Raw genomic sequence first — 17,128 nt, forward strand, 5'->3', positions numbered from 1 at the left:
GTTCAAATCTAGCCATGTATCGCATCCAAAATTAATTTCAGACTTTCTCTATTATTTCTTAACTTCTACCTCCACCATCTGCTATGTAATAACTCGAGATGAAATGACTAATTATATATATATATATATATATATATATATATATATATATATATATATATATATATATATATATATATATATATATATACATATATATATATATATATACATACATACAATTATTTTAAACCCTTCTTTATTTGAAAGGCTATCTCACTTATTTTACTGACCCCGAACCATCCAATAAAAAGGTGACCTTAGTTTCTGTAGTACATCAAAATAATAGTTTTTAATTTATGTTTAGTTGACAATCTCTTTCAAGCCAATGACATGATTGGTCTGTGAAGAAAAAAAATCTTATGTATTTCCTTTTACTGTCAAAGTGTCAATAGCCATTGATTTTCTCTGTCTCTTTTTCTTTTTATAAAGCAACAACCACAGTTTAAGCCAAAAACACTTCTCTAGTGCTCTATTGAAGAATTTAAAAGCACCTAAACCTTTGATGGCATGATTGAGAGTAAATAAACAGTGTTTTTATTTTGGAGTGAACCATCCTTTTTCGTCTGTTTTATCAAAATGTATTACTTGTATTAACTCAATACATGCTGAAAAAATAATTATTTATCATCAGTTTAAAACCTGCATATATGACTTGATTCTCCTCAATTATAATGACATGTAATTGAACAACACATACACATACATATATATTTAAGAAAAAGATCTAGTAAAATATTACTTGCTGTCATCAAGGCAAAGATAAAATATATCAGTTATTATAATTAAGTTATTAAAACTACTGTGTTCAGAAATGTGTTGAAAAAAATCTGGGGAAAATTTTGGGAAAAAATTGTGGAAAAATTAAATAACATGTCAAATATTTCGGGGGGGGGGGGGGGGGGTGGCTAATAATTCTGACTACAACTGTGTGTGTGTGTGTGTGTGTGTGTGTGTGTGTGTGTGTGTGTGTGTGTGTGTGTGTGTGTGTGTGTGTGTGTGTGTGTGTGTGTGTGTATTTATATATGAGCAATATCACACAAGTAGCATTACGGAATGGGTGTATATCAGCACTGTTGGGAGGCGTGCACAGTAATGATAAACAGCCTTATTGCACTGTAACAAGTGTGATATTGCATTTATACAGCAGTTCAAAGGCATAATTGTGTATATAATAAAGAAAATCATTCACATCTGCTGCTGATGTCAGAACAACAGAAATCAAAAAAGTACAAAAGTCTTCTTAATAAATTTTAGGTACTAATATATACTTTTGAGGTACTGATATGGACCCTTTAAGAACAAATGTGTACCTTTTGATAAGGTACCACCCCAGTGACAGCTTGCGTACCTTTATTTCTAAGAGTGTAGATTGGTTGTTGTGTGCACTGAAGATATTGGGTTTCATTTTCATTATTTATTTTTGTCGCCTAGTTTAGACGTTAGACTTAAGGATTGTTTTTGTTGGTTATTTTTTTGATTTGGCTTACACTCATTGTTTGCATTTCAAAAGAATATTGTAAACGTTTATTTCTTTTTTCCTTTATTATTGTTACATCTTTTTGCTAAAACCATTGAGTAAAAAGCTTAAATTCAGGATAATTACCACCTCGTATGAAGTATGACACTGACAACTTTTGTTCCTTTTCACACAAATGATATTCACAGAAACAAAATATCAACTAAAAGGATTATTTTCATGCAGTTCTATAAACAAAACCAAATAAATACATCAAAACAACTTAACATTATCTATGATTCTTAATCAAATACATTCACCTCACCTATCATCATATTGACAACCTTTCTAGATTGGTCAATTTGCTTTGTTTCTCACTTTTTACAGTGTTATTCTTGCAATGCAGAGCACTTGAGTTTGAGTCCAGTGATGTATGGTTCCACAAAAGAGATACAAGCAATAGTAAAACTACAGTATGGGGTCATTGTGCACCTTTCCCTTACATTTGTGTTTAGGGGTTTAGGGTCAGTGATTTGCTGGTATAGGTGAACTGTGCAACAATCTCTGCTTCTCGTGGACGCACACAATAAGGATGTGTACCTGAAACATGCAACAAAATGTACCCTATGTAACGTAAGCATCACCATCTAGTGATTTGTCATCTAAAACATAAAAACGAGACATCTCTGGCCCAACTTATTTGCAATGAGCTTGGGCTGGAAAACAATAAACACCCTGATGCAAAACAATGACAGTAAGCATGTGATGTATGCTTGACTAATGAATACCACACGGTGCCTTGAATGGTGTTGCTTTCTCCATAACCTTCCCAGGTACATGATTAGCCTTTCTGTGCTCCTGATTTATTCCTACTGTGCCGAAAAGGAACCAAACCGAGCGAATGTTATTGCTACACAAAGCAAATGTAATCAAATCAAAAACAAATAGATTTTTTTCAAGAAGCAGATCTAACTAGAGATAGAAAATTCTGTTATAATGAGCTTTATCTTGGTCCAGATAATACAGATTGAGATTCTAATTTCATATTTCTGCTTAGTCTCCCCCCCACTCCTCGTTTCATTTACTGAGTGGCTGAATGGACTGTGGACCGCAACAGGATGTGATTATCAATTCTCCTGTTAAAACATGCATTGATTTCACACAAGTAACACCATCAGAAGCAACACGTCAAGTCTGGCCCAGGACAGCTCCTGTTTAAGACTGGCTGTGACTCTGAACTTCTGGAGTGCTAAGAACTCATCTGACATCTAAAGATGTGTCAATCTGGAAACCACCCACAGTGTCATTAATATTACTTGTACTACTACTAATTATAACATCCATGTAAAATACATGTTGTATACACGTCAAGGGTCAAGGGGGTAAATTAACTACTAGTTAGTTAATTAACTATTACTAACTTCACAAACATGAATGTAAGATACCATGATAGGGATGGAATGATAGGAATTTACAGCAGAGAAGCATATAATAATAATAATAATAATAATAATAATTATTATTATTATTATTATTATTATTATTATTATTATTATTATTTTCTTCTTCTTCTCCTTCTTCTTCTTCTTCTTCTTCTTCTTCCTCTTCTTATTATAAAATGTAAATACACAATATATAATATAATACTGCTGATAATATCAACAATAATAATAATAATAATAATATTATCGTAATAATTAATATTATTATTTATAAATAAATAAATAAATAAAAACATTTACATGCAAAACAATTTATATTATATTATATTATATTATATTATATTATATTATATTATATTATATTATATTATATTATATTATATAGTATTGTATTGTATTATATTATATTATATTATATTATATTATTATATTATTATATTATAACCCAGTAAAGTAATTATGGCCAATTATAAAAAAAGTATTTCATGCAAACAAATGCTGCATTTTTGAATACAATACAAATAAGTGAATATATTTATATATTGAATATATATATTTGAACTTTGAACTTTTTTTTTTGCTATATCGCCCAGCCCTAATATATATATATATATATATATATATATATATATATATATATATATATATATATATATATATATATATATTAGGGCTGGGCGATATAGCAAAAAAAAAAGTTCAAAGTTTGACCGATTCACGATTTCGATTTTTTTTATTGTGTAACTAGTCAACTTAAAACATTACAACAACATGACTGAGGTAACATTCTCTTTATAAGTAACTTGAAAAACCATCTGGTTAAGGTGGCCATGTCATACATAAATTGGTGTAAATAAATGTAAAACAAATTCACGAGTTAAATAACGTTGCAGAAGATTTGAAAAAAAAAATTTGTGTAAATACTGCAGTTGCAGGAATACTGATGTATTTTTTTGCACATTTTGCTGAGCCTAGGAAGGATTGGCTGTCAGCTCAGCTTTGACTTTGTCTTCTTCTGATTAAATGACAGCTTGTTATGCTGCTGCCTTTATCTTAAAAAGATACAGTGGAAGTAAAGGACTGAACATAGAGACAGTAAAGCCTAATTTAACCCAATGTGTGAAGTTGTGGACGTATAGCAGGAGCAAAATAAAAGCACCAGATGTGTGTCTAATATAAAATATTATATTTATTCTATTTTTCTTTCTCCCCCCTTTTAAATACGGATCATTTGATGCGCTTTGCAGCACTCTCTGTATTATGCTGCCTGATCTGTCTGGTTTTCAACTAGGTCCGCTAAATGACGTCATGCAGACTAATGCAACAAGTAAAATCCTACATGACTTCACGATTTAACAGACAGTCGAGCAGGTCGCACACCAGAAGCGCCGCGACAAGGCGCGCACATGACAGTTTGAACTATCACACACCAGACACGCACATTCGCATGATATTTAAGATGAAACTAATAAGATGGCGCTCTGTGGCGCGGCTGAAATATGAACTGCGTCCTGAATCGTGCCTGGGTAGTGCGGGGTAATATATATATATTATATATATATATAATTGTTATTTTTTAATGCACCCCCATATCTTACTCCTGAAAAATAAATAAATAAAAAAATATTATTATTAATAATAATAATAATAATAATAATATGTACTTCTACTGTTAATATTTAACTGCCCTGAAAAAAAATTACACTCCACAAAGGTGTCATGCTCATTTTTATTTTTAAGTGGTTCCCTAAGGCTGAAGGTACTACAGTACCATTAGACATGCAAATAACTCATCCATCTCTCCTTGGCAGAGACCAATGGACTGATAGGGGCTGCAATTATCATGTTCTTTTCTTTGAAGTGTCTATTGGCTGTCCCCACAAAAGGCTTCAGGGACAGAGGGGGGTTCATTGCTCAGCCAGCACTATCTATGCTTGCTGTCTCTTCTAATGTAGAATTACAGAGAACTCTGTTTTAACGTGTCACATCATGGCAGAGAAGACGTGGCAACAAGCAGTTCCTTTGTCTCACAGGCCGAAGACTGCATACAAGCTGAAGATGTGTGTGTGTGTGTGTGTGTGTGTGTGTGTGTGTGTGTGTGTGTGTGTGTGTGTGCGGACACACATGCTTATATGCAACTTTGAGACTCAAGAGTCTCGAGTTTAGAAAACTAGCAGGCAAGGGCTAGTGTTTCATACACAAGAATACAAAGGGTGAGAATCCTTTCTTGTTTCCCCCTTAAGGTGTACTGTACATTTCATGAAAGCCAAACTGAGTGATGAAAGCATCTTACAAATTTCACAGGTCCCAAAACATCATTGTTTTGCTGCACTGTTTTAGCACCTGTATTCCTCGCATTCCTTTTTTTGGTATGTGCCGAGGGCAAAATGAACAGTTTACCCGGCAAATAAATTCCCACTGCAGATATTTATTTTACTTTCATCTTCTCTCTCTCTGGGAAGACAAATATAGAGGTCTTCTTTTTGAATTACTTCTGAAGCCGTCATTATTTACTGCTCTTTAAGGGAACACACTGCAGGTAAATAGGGTAACAAAATAACTAACAATAACTATCATCATAATTCTCGATTTGATTGATTACATTAGGAAAGACATTTATTAACGCATTAATTGACATTTATTATTATTATTATTATTATTATTATTAATTTTCTTTTCGGCCTAGTTCCTTTATTGATCTGGGTTCGCCATAGCAGAATGAATCGCCAACTTATCCAGCATATGTTTTACGCAGCGGAGTCCCTTTTAGTTGCACTAATCACTGGAAATACCCATACACACTCATTCACACACATACAGAACACTAGAGACGATTCAAGCTTTCCCAATTCACCTGCATCACATGACTTTGGAATTGTGGGGGAAACCAGAGCACCCGGAGGAAACCTACGCAAACGCGGGGAGAACATGCAAACTCCACACAGAAACCATGTCGGCCTATTATTATTATTAATGTTATTATTATTATAATCATGGATGCACGATATACCAGCGGCATATCTGCTGATCTCTTTAGGCCAATAAATTACAATTGTGGAGAACTGCCTGCCTTGTATAAGCACAAGAGAATCTTGTGGGAGTGCAGTAATAAAAGTGTTAAATGACTAACAATTGTACATAACTGTAATACCTTTTACTCGATTTGAGCTGGTTTCAGTTCTTAGTTCTTCATTTTTGTTTTCATTTTGTTTAAATTATATTATCTAGTTTGTAAACTAAATCCAGTTTTGTCAACAATATTATTTTTATTATTTTTTAGTTTGAAAAAAAGGAAAGGAAAAAGAAAAGGAAAAAAGGAAATCATTTATTTTTGTCATGCTGATATATGTGAAATCATAAATAAAGGTCTATATAATCACCTTGCTTTTTTGCTTTGAGTAGGCTTTTCTAAGATTAGTTTAAACTTTTATAAAGTTTTTAAAATAAAAATCGGTTGTTCAGTGTACAAAAAACAAAACATATATATATATATATATATATATATATATATATATATATATATATATATATATATATATATATATATATATATATATATATTTATATATTTATATTAACTGTCTAATATATTGGTTGTCTGCCTCCAAATCAAAAGATTTATCGGTTATTGTATCGGCCAAAAATTCCATATTGGTGCACGCCTAAAAATAATCATTATTATTATTAGACATTTTCTAAAATGCTTTTCAGATTTTATCATTTAATTTGTTTCTTTTGTTTTTATTTTATTTCTGGAACCATTCTTCACCGTACTTGAACCCCATCATCATGGTCAACTCGTCTCTGCATCTCAAGTCTGCTGATGCACATGGCGAGTAACTGGACAAACTAGAAACAGTGGTAAGCAGCCAGCTGGTAGCCCAAAAGGAAACAGAAGCTGTTGGCAGTGGCATACTGCCCCGTAGCATTCATTTTGAAGACAAAATGCAGTCATACATAGCTCTGGCTACATAATTTGCGCTCTCCAGAAATGTAGACAAGGGTATGTTTTCGCAATGAGCCTGTGTTGCCTAGAATACAATTGTGGTGCCACAACAATGTAGTTCCCAAGTGTTCAAGGGTTTAGGGTATTCCATTTAAACATATTCAGATATTCCACCAGCAGTGGAAACTTGTGTGACATAATCAATGACGCACATCCGAGTCAACAAAATGGGGGAAAGTCAGCAAGTGAAGAGCATAACAGTTGGACTGCAATACAGTTTACAAGACAATGATTTTATATGTTTTTTTATGATTTCCGGTTACACATATCTGCAAAAACAGTCAAAATGCTGTATTACCTATATGTCAGGCAAGAAGTTGATTTGTAACCAGGTAGCGAACAGTATCTGTAGGAAAGTGACAATTAACTTACTTACGAAACTGTTCTCCAGGTCTGATCCAAAAATGCCTTTTTAAGTGCACAAGAAGAATAAGAGGAAGATGATAATGATGAAGAGGGAAGAAGTATAATAATAATAATAATAAGAAGAAGAATAAGAAGAAGCAGAAGAAGAAGAAGTAGAAGAAGAAGAAGAAGAAGAAGAAGAAGAAGAAGAAGAAGCCTTTTAAAGACAAGTCATCAGTACTGATGTGCATGTAGAATTTGTTGTGTATAAGATGCATGTTCTCTTTTAGTTGTAATATTGATGAAGTAAATCCACACTTTGCTGAAGAAGCATTAGCAAACCCCTTAGCAGCAAAAACATTACCATGTACTACTCTGTACATAATTGACTTTACAAATCAACCTGTACTGCGCATGAACCATGACCTATGCATGACAACAGCCTTTTCAAAAGATCCCCATATTGAGTGTTTACACAGAAGTGATAACGGTGCCATTTTCAAAAAACTTTCACTTTGAAACCTGTTGTTAAAATTATGCCTTTTCAGTCTCCAAAATGCTGTTATCATGTAAATGAACAAGCAGAATGCATAAATAGTTACCCATTTTGGCTGAAAAATGTTGCGTAAATAGCTTCTTACACATGGCTCATTGCAGGGGGAAAATAATTTTGAGAAATCAGCTTTTAAATAACTGCAACTGCAATTAAAATACAGTGCTCAGCATAACTGAGTACAGGCCATTTAGAATTTTTTTAAATCAATTTCTCAGTGAATGTAGGCAATGTATGTTGGCATTAAAATAACATTTTAGTCACCAAACATATTTAGAAATTGAAAGATAGTACAATTAAATTCAAGCTAAATATTGCAAAAAAAAAATTACAATCTACAAAATGTCAACAAAATTAAAAAAAATATCTCTTGATTTTCCCTCTTTTTTAAGAGATATTTAATATTTTTTTATAACAAATACATTTGGGTGTACTAGTTTTTGGACCATTATCATAAGTTATTTTGCTAGATAAGCTCCAGATTTGGCTTCAGTTCGGACTAATCTAATGTATATGCACAAATACAATGTTGTATTGCTTCCTATTAAAAATATGAATTTAAGAGGTTTATATATATATATATATATATATATATATATATATATATATATATATATATATATATATATATATATATATATATATATATATATATATATATATATACACACTTATATATGCTGAGCACTATATATACAATTAAATTATGTAATTAGGTTTAAAAAAAAACAAAAAAAAACAATAAAGACAGAAAAATAAAAATGAACAGGTGAAATAGTTCATTTAGTGGAAAAATATAAATAATATGCTAAAACTAATATTAATTATTAAATAACTAAAAATAATTAAATAACTAAAACTAATACTACTAAAGAAAGTCATTTAAAACTTGATGACTTTGCTAACTCATCAACATCTACATCAATATAAACAATTACCAAACAGAAAAGACTGTGTAACAGAACTAGACTCCCTGAAGTTAATTTGGACTTACGAATTAAAAAGAATAAATTGCTTGTTGATTGAGAGAAGACAAAAATATATGCATAAAAAACATTGTCAAATAACTCATCCATTTTTATTTTCTGTCTGAAATACCCATTGGTATTGTCAACAGAGATTTTGCGCTGCATTGCAGGCACATCAGCCGTCAGCGACGTCCCCCTCCCTCCCTTTACCTGCAATTTACATCAGAGCACAAGCATAGTGAGATTAGCAGTACTGGTGAATGGGCCGCTCTGACTGAACAGCCTAACAATGTGTCATCCGCTCACCACTGAGAGGAACATTTACTGAATTCATGCTTTTAGGCCCTGTACCATGAACAAAACACAGGCTGACCGTTTAAAAAGCATTTTAAGAAAAAAGAGGGAGGATTTTAGCATTTTTTGTTGTTTCTTCTAAAGATGTGGGCTTTAAATGTATTCTCTCTATCTAGATTGCTTAGCTTCCCAATGGTACACATAGCTGTGCAGCATTCAGAACTTAATAGAGAATTGTTTGTTTCCAATTTAAATCCTGGATTTGAAATGAATATGCGCTTCAAATGTACACAGCCTACACACCATTTAACCAGAAAAGATTGAAGTCAATATTACACTTTTTTTTCTCCCAGTACTATTCTTGATATTTGTAAAACAGTGCATTTCTCAAAACAGCTTGTGCAGTACAAACAGTAACACACAATAGATGCTAACATATTTTCTAAACTGTTCATAAACAGGACAAAACAAAGGTAGACGAGACCAATACACATTTCTGCAATCTATTTGGAGCAACATGACACAAACAATTGATCATGAACAGCAGACAACTGCATAATCAGCTGCAGAAAAGTAGCAACCTATTTGTAATTTGCTCAAAAGATTCTGCTTTTATGGTTTCCAGATATGACTAGAAAATGTGAAGGTTAAACATGCAGTTTCGATCTTCATCTGAAAAAAAGAAACTGAGATGGTAACTCTGAATGTTGGATTGACAAAGTCTTGTTAAACTTAACCTACTGTACAGTAATAGAACATGTTAAAGCAACTCTTATTGTACGGAATATGATATGTCTCAGTTGCAGACAGACAGACTAGATAGATAGATAGATAGATAGATAGATAGATAGATAGATAGATAGATAGATAGATAGATAGATAGATAGATAGATAGATAGATAGATAGATAGATAGATAGATAGATAGATAGATAGATAGATAGATAGATAGATAGATAGATAGATAGATAGATAGATAGATAGATAGATAGATAGATAGAAAGATTTACAGAAAATTCTATTCAGAAAATAAACTATACAACAGCTGTATATAAGTGTTTCCCAAACTCTGTTAGAGTTCCATCGGTTTCAATAGTGATTACTCAATTGGAAAATGTTAAAGATACTCTTATTGTACGGAATATTATATGTCTCAGTTGCAGACAGACAGACTAGATGGATGGATGGATGGATGGATGGATGGATGGATGCACTCAAAAAAATTATATGTTGGCGTTAATTAACTTTTTTTTGTCCACTGGTTCCACGTAACCGAGTTAAGTTACCTTTAAGAAAGAATATTAATTTTAGTGAACTTAAGTTAGTTACATAAAGGTAATGTAATGTTGTTTAGTTCAATCAACGTAACATTTATAATTTAGCTTTAATCAATGTAGTTATTTAAGTTCAATTATTCTAAAATTGATATTGTTATGTTTAACCAAATAAAAAAACAGTTTCCGTTTCATTGAGTTTATTCAATAGCATTTTTACAGTTTTACACATTTTCCAGCAATAAAATGATTATCAAAATCCAAATACTGTCTTTATCTGTATCTTCACTTATACAATAAGTTTTACAATAAGTTAAAATATTAATACTATTAAAATAATAGTAATACAAGTATGAAGCAAATTGAAAACAATAAATGATTAACAAAAATATGCTTACAAAAACATCATAAAATACACTTTTCAAAATAATACTTTTCATATATTACAAAAACATCCAAAAATAATATTCTGCCTTCAAATGATTTTTCAAAAATATACTTAGAAAAATCAAGTCTTCTTTTGTAAACTATACTGTACCTTCTTTACACTGAAAAAGTAGATAACACTTTAGTTGTTCAAGGAAAGATTAACATTTTAAAGCAAAGTAACACGATCAGCACTACACTATAAATTAGACCAACCATCACAGAACATGCAATAGCTACACACATTCATCTCTCTGACACTTGCATCATTTATGCACATTTGCACCAGACACTTTCTTACAACCACTCCCTATATCTATAAAACAAAACATTGTGCATGAAGTCTGCTTCACACAGGTGTGTGGGCTTGACAAACCACATGTAGAAGCATTCTTAATTCTTAATTTTTTTTTTTTATAATTAGCACATCTTGGATGTATTGCCTCTTCTTGTTGATTTGCTGAATGTGTCCTCAATTGTAAGTCACTTTAGACAAAAGAGTCTGCTAAATGTTAATGTAACTACTGTAGATTCATTAGGTGGTGTTGCACATCAAGGTTTGCGCTTCATCATGCCCAGCATCCTAAAAAAGTCAGGTAAAAAAATAAAACTATTACCAACAGATCAAAGGTGAAAGGAGGAATTGGTTTAAGAGGAAAATACAAAATGTTTAAAAAAATTAAATAAAATAACTTACCATGTACTCCCTCACTTAGGGGCTTTGAGGATGCATTCACACCTTTTTTTCCACTGGTGATGTTCTAAATGACATGAAATGACAATTAGTAATTTACTAAATAATTAGTAGTTAAAATTACTAGTAATTTTTACTGTACATCATTTTAATGTGTGTATAGGCATCTAAAGGCATAGTACCTGGATGATCCACAGTCTCCTCAGCCAGATATGGGACTTTAGAGGTTGAGCTGTAAACCTGTGAGGGAGAAAATAGATGTGAGTGAGCAAAAATGTAAAATAATAAAATATAATAATATAAATAGCAAATTAAAACGTGTTAGATGACCAAACAAATAAGCTTACATTAAATATGTCATCATACTAGATGTCATCCTTTTTAAGTGTCACAAATGCATTTTTGCCGGGTTTTTTTTAAGTTAACAGGCTTGAATAATACAATTAAATAATAAATAACACTGTGCTAACACCACATTTTAATTAATATTAGGTAAGTTATCAAAACTAGCATTCAAACTCGACAAACTGCTTGATACTCATTTAAAATAAAGACCATCAAATCAAATAAAAAATCAAATCACTTTTATTGTCACATTATCAGCAGCACGTGTGCTATGATGAGCGAAAAGCTTAGACTATTCTAACATGACTATTCCTTACTACCAACGTTTGCAACTTTATTTTGGGGGAGTTAATATATACCAAGTATAAAATTTAACTGGAATGCAAAACAAACTATACATTTATCTGTCTATAATGTAGAAAAGACACAGGGAACATGGCAATTTCATAGCAATACTATACACAAACACAACATAGTATTACAAGAGAGTACATTTATGATTAAAATGTTGTCACAGCCTCAGTATAAATACATAAAAAGTAAAAAAAAAAATCTCACCTGTGTGTCCACATTGGGGAAAGCTTTGTGCACGTTCTCAATTTGTACTGTAATCTTCATCTTTTGATTCCCATAATATGGCGCCGAACTGAGAGTGATCGTTGTGGTTTGAATCTTCTTACTTCCTGTGTTGTTTTGAAACTGCGCATGTGCAGATATTACTCCACCTATTGACCAAAATGCAGTACTACAGAAGCAACACAACTCCCTTTCATTCATGTTAATTAAGCGAGCTGTTTAAATGTGAAAACTTACTTTTTCTAATTTTTTCCAACACAACACTTTTATTTTTAATACACAAACATAAGCGAATTGTTTAATTTAAACATAGTTACATTCTTTGGATCAACTAAAGCCATAATTCATTTTTTTGAGTGTGGATGGATGGATGGATGGATGGATGGATGGATGGATGGATGGATGGATGGATGGATGGATGGATGGATGGATGGATGGATGGATGGATGGATGGATGGATGGATGGATGGATGGATGGATGGATGGATGGATGGATGGATGGATGGATGGATGGATGGATGGATGGATGGATGGATGGATGGATAGATAGATAGATAGATAGATAGATAGATAGATAGATAGATAGATAGATAGATAGATAGATAGATAGATAGATAGATAGATAGATAGATAGATAGATAGATAGATAGATAGATAGATAGATAGATAGATAGATAGATAGATAGATAGATAGATAGATAGATAGATAGATAGATAGATAGATAGATAGATAGAAAATTCTATTCAGAAAATAAACTATACAACAGCTGTATATAAGTGTTTCCCAAACTCTGTTAGAGTTCCATCGGTTTCAATAATGATTACTCTATTTGTGTTAACATCTTATTTAGATACAATTTACAAATAGATGGTTTTATATTATAAAATGTTATATTAATGTTTCACACACATTATTATAATACACACACACACACACACATATGAATTAGTTTTTTTATTTTTATTTATTTAGTTTTAATCCAATATTGAGTTTTATGAGTTATACTGTAGTAATAAACATTTTTGTCTTGTTTGCTTGCATTGCTCAATCAAGTCCAAAATTGCATGAATGTTTTCAAGGTACTAAGAAGGGAGCACAATTATCAGTCTGGATATTGTCAACAATAAACTATTTGAAAATAATGTTGAAAGTAAATTACATAAAATGTGAGCAAAGGAACTTTAAGCTTTCAAAACCATTCATAATGAACAGTGAGTTATTGGAAAGGAATAAGAACAACATAGGCTCATTCTGAAAATGTAGCCCTACAAACATTTCTGAAGATCTCTAATTATGTAGCTAGAAGCATGAATGGCTACATTTTGTCTTTAAAACAAACGATACAGGGTGGATTGACGCAATTCCTTTTCTCGCTTACTAGCTGACCTCTTACTGACGTCTGACGGCTTTTCTGCTGTTACTAGTTTGACCAGAAGCTTACCATGGCAAAAAAACAGCTCCAAAAAGTGAAAACAGGAGCGAAAAAATACATAAACAAGTAAATAACAAGATGAGATCATGGTAAAATCTGAATCAGGCAAAGGCTTTTTTTTCTGGATTGTTTTTTTTAAACTGTTGGTTTGGTTTATGGAAGTGGATGAGCAGGTCAATTGGTGCTTTTGAAAACATTATTGGTTGGGTTTAGGGAAGGAGTAGGGTGGCTCAGTTGTTTGATCAGTCAGTCAGTCAGTCAGTCAGTCAGCAGTGGCCTCTGGTGATTTTACGCGAGAACAACAGGTATCAATGCCACCTGTGTGAAAAATTAAAAATCTCAAAAAGCGTACACAGCAGCCTCTGGAAGATTTGCAAATACAAAAACTGCAAAAACTGCAAAAAAAAAAAAAAAAGAAAACTGCAAAAAAAAACATACGTATTTGGCGCTCTCCAGAAATGTATATTGGGTACATTTTCAGAATGAGCCTGTGTTGAATAGGACAAACTGTTGGGGGTAATTCCACAAAAACAAAGACAGACAAACAGACACAAGTAGATAGATGCAGTTTTGAAGCTAAATTGCGCAGACCCTCCGGTTGCAGGACTGCAAACCTCTCTGACCATAGGAACCAACAGTGAGGCCACTCAAACACATGGGGTCCTTCCTGTCAATGGAGGCTAACTGGAAAGAGGAAGGTTGGGGGTGTCGCTATATGTGCGCCCCTGTCCCGTTGCCCCTGACTGGGAGATGGATGCCAGCTGTCACACTCGCCTGCCTTTGTTCCTGCCAGAAGCAAAGGGGTCTCGAGGAAAGTGCCCAAACACTCATCAATCTCACTTTTGCCCTGTGCTCCTGCCTTTGCTCTTACAGGTTCCAATAACAATTTAGTCACAACATGAGGAAAAATGCTTCCATCTACGGAACCAGGGCTACTAATCTGTTGACCTGAGCAACATGAAAAGCAAATATAAATGAGAGAACGAGCTGAAAAAGAAATAACAAACTACTTTGTACTAGCCAATCTACGCTACTGATCTACTGTCAGGCTGTGAGAGATGAAAACATGCAAATAAACAATATCATGAGACATCTTTTCTCACTCCCCATCCTTCATCATTTGTCCTCTCTCTCACAAAAAAAAACAAAAAAAACATAAATAACACACCCGAGGGGTGATACAGATCTCTTTTTACATATTTTTCCTCTCTCTCTCTCTAGCTATTCTTTTCTCTCTTTCTCTTGGCATCTATATTCTCTGCTGGAATGGAAAAATCATAGCACGCATTTTTCCACAAATATTTAATTACAGAAAAACAGGATGTCAGCAAATTCCCTTCTGTACGCGTTCACTTTGATTCTGTCACTCATACTGTGATGCTTTTGATTAGTGTCACTGTAACCCAGCGCACTTGCATGAACAGTCACCAACAGTCGCCTTATTAAAATAGCGTAGAAAACTCTGAAAGCCACCCCCATCTTAAAAAATGGGTCACCAAATAGACCTCCTCACCATTGGAGTGGTCTCAAACCTATAATCTTCTTCCAGCAAGACAAAACAAGAAAAATAAATAAAGGAGAAATATGCTGAAGCAAAATATCTCAGAATGTCTGACTGAAAAAACGAGGGCATTCGAAAAATTAATAAATAAATCAAAACTCTTGCATGGACTGCCATCTTGCAGTAAGATTAGCATTAATGGATATGGCATATATTTGATTTGTACTTTTATAAGCATGTTCAGACATTTAAAACTATTAAACATATCATTATCTGGAGGAGAAAGCACTCTTCTTTGCTTGAATGAAAATTATGGAAAACAGGGAGCAAAGATGCGAGGGCAAATGTTAGAACACATTATACTTTCAGAGAACTATTGGGGATAAATTTAAGCATAATAACAGATCTTGGACATCTGTGAAGCATGAACAGGTCACTTGGAATGACATGTACAACAGTTCAGCTCAGTTCAGATGAAGACCCCCACACACACACACACAAGATGTTTTTTGAGATGTATGAGTACTCTCCATTCCTGTAATGGTGCCGAGCAATATTATTTTGACATCCTAAAAATGAATGCAATATAAATAAATTAAGTATATAAATTAAGTTCTGAAGGCAAAGGGGGATCCAATCCGGTACTAGTATGGTGTACCTAATAAAGTGGCCGGTTAGTGTATGTTGTACTGTAAAAAAAAGCTTATTACATGGCCTTATCCTACCTCTTAAACCAAACCCTCACAGGAAAACTGTGCTAATTATTAAATGGGAAAAATAAAAGCATGTTAAGAATGATTTTAAACTGTTTTACATTACGAGAACACAGAACATGTGTTCGTAAAACACCTCAACATTGTAATACTCATAACCAAGGTCATAACCATGCCATTACACAAATTTGTGTCCTCATAAATCCTATAAACAAGCAAACACATAACTCCAAGTACAACGTGCAAGTGCCAATTGCAACAGGCATCCTCTTATAGACTCTGCTAAACACAGAAGCTTGCAATCACCCTTCGCAGCACAGCAAGTTTATCCATTTACTTAAGTTCCAGAATCTATTTCTCCACCCATATGAAGTCATGATCTACAACTTTGACCTTTAGCATACGAATTCAATCTCGTGGAGTTAGTCATTTAGTGGGGGCCAGTCCGGGCAGGCAGTAAATGTGATGATCCCAGATGGCCCACCCCCTCCACACGTAAATCAGCGAGGGAGTCGTGAAGGGAAGTCACAGGCAGAGTCTGTCTTCGCTGTCTCCAAAGATTGGGAAGACACTCCGTAGCAAGTCATCCGTCTGTTGTGACACTGATGCCGTAAAATTTGTCCTCAGGCAAGGATTCGGAATGCACAACCAGCTTTTTGAGAGAGGGGTGGGGGGTACGTTTTCCTTCAGTCTCGCCATTTTGCAATCCCCTACTTGCTTAGTGATGCACAGACTATGTGAAATCTATGGAGTGGAAGGTGCAGACGCCTGGCTGTCAATCATCTATGACAGGTTATGCTTAGAAAAAAGTAAGGGAGTGAGCATAAGGCTTACTACAAAATGTTGGATATCCACTTAAAGTCACCATAAAATGGAAGTTGAGACAGTTTTCCCTCCCTATTGTGATACATACGAAAGAAACAGCTTCTTGAATAAGACAAATACACACACACACACACAAACAATGAATGCAGGGACTTGCCTTTTTTATCTATCTGGTATTAACTGGATCAATGAAAATGTATTGTTGTTTATTGTGTAGTGATGAGGTTAAATGGATA

The 17,128-nt window shown here is 33.3% G+C and overlaps 1 protein-coding gene and 1 long non-coding RNA gene across 17 annotated transcripts in view; both read right to left on the minus strand.

Moving 5' to 3' along the window:
- cdh8 (cadherin 8) overlaps positions 1-17,128 on the minus strand; it is a 288,795-nt gene that overhangs the window by 107,275 nt on the left and 164,392 nt on the right. The window lies entirely within an intron of this gene.
- Positions 10,563-12,531, minus strand: LOC137496197 (uncharacterized). Its single transcript, XR_011016348.2, has 4 exons — positions 12,403-12,531; positions 11,682-11,739; positions 11,503-11,566; positions 10,563-11,388 (listed from the first exon to the last, which is right to left on the minus strand). It is a non-coding gene; the product is annotated as an uncharacterized lncRNA (long non-coding RNA).

This window comes from Danio rerio, chromosome 7 (genome assembly GCF_049306965.1).
Source record: "Danio rerio strain Tuebingen ecotype United States chromosome 7, GRCz12tu, whole genome shotgun sequence".
In the NCBI taxonomy this organism is placed as follows: Eukaryota; Metazoa; Chordata; class Actinopteri; order Cypriniformes; family Danionidae; genus Danio; species Danio rerio.